The following is a 1414-nucleotide window of genomic DNA, read 5'->3' on the forward strand; positions in this document are numbered from 1 at the left end:
GGGATGAATTATTTGACAACCTGGCAAGGTAGATATCTAGCTGGCCAACTTGGCAACAGAACCTACTTTTAAGGTGTCCTGAAGTGAACTGCCTTCATTATAATACTAAAAAACACACCCACAGGTCAAGAAGACCCTTGCCCAGGTGAAGACCCCTCCCCCGCGCAAGCGTAGTAACAGAAGAGAATGACATAACCGATATTATAATTATATGTAAATCACTAACCAATCATTGTAACTGGGAGTGTACTACGTTATAATTTTTGTGTATAAATGTAATGGTGATCTAGCCATAGGTGTGCTTGATTTGTGGAAATTCCACCTTGCACCCGGCGCCGCAATAAAGAATGCCTGCTTTCTAAAACTCCAAATTGAGTCTTAGAGAGTTCTTCATCTGCCGATTTACGGTAACAGTTAGAACAGGTCGGAATTAAAATTGCCCATGCAAACTTAACCTGCCCCTTCTGTGAAGGCACCTTACAATGGCCTTTGATTATCAGATCATAAACTATTCTTTCAATATACCCCTACCTCACTGATTGGATAGAATGGATGGTGCCCAGGTAATTCACTATTACTTTCTTCCCATTTCAACGTGTGACCTTGCACTTTATTTATCACTCTCTGCTCAGATGCTGTTCTTGATAGAGATTTTTAATTTCTTACAGACTTTTCTATGGTGTTCCTCATGACAGCATCTGAGCACTTCACAAAACCCCACTAATTTGCCTTTACTGTCATGAGCTGAATCAGTGGTATCATCTTTGCTTTGTGGAAAGTGATTTAAGCTGATGTGTAGGTTGCACAACAAACGCATTTTATGATGTTCCCTGAGATCCTTCAATTCAGGTCAAGCATCTCGATTGAGAACCATTGATGGAGATTCGGATCCAGCTATGGATGTTTCTTTATCTTAGGAAGCAGGGCAAAGAGCTGGGGAATTGGTGAACATACACCCTGTATGGCTATTCAGCCACTATATACAGATTTTGGTTCTTCCACATCTTTTAGATGGAAACGAAGTATGGCCAAAATTGTTCACTAGCTTTGGATGCCTAAGCCGAGGTACCTCGGACCTGATTTTTCCTAGTAATTAATAAGTTCAGAGTGCCTACAGTCTTCTGGAATTAAGTTCCAAGAATAGTAGAAAAGGAAAGAAGGACAAATTGTCACTGTCACTTTGGTTTAGATGAATAGCAGGTATCCTATAACTCAACTTCTGACTAACTGTGGGTAGCTGCAATTCCTTTAAGACATACAGTCTATGAAATGTTAAATTACAACTATGAGAGTTTAAAATTCCACCAAATCAAGCTGTGGGGATTTAAGATGGGGTATAAAAAATGAGGAAAACAGAACTAATGACAATTTTTAAAAATGTTGGTTTTAGTGATTCCAGTATGACCTTGGAATT

This window comes from Pygoscelis adeliae, unplaced genomic scaffold (genome assembly GCF_000699105.1).
Source record: "Pygoscelis adeliae isolate BGI_AS28 unplaced genomic scaffold, ASM69910v1 Scaffold101, whole genome shotgun sequence".
NCBI classification, from domain to species: domain Eukaryota; kingdom Metazoa; phylum Chordata; class Aves; order Sphenisciformes; family Spheniscidae; genus Pygoscelis; species Pygoscelis adeliae.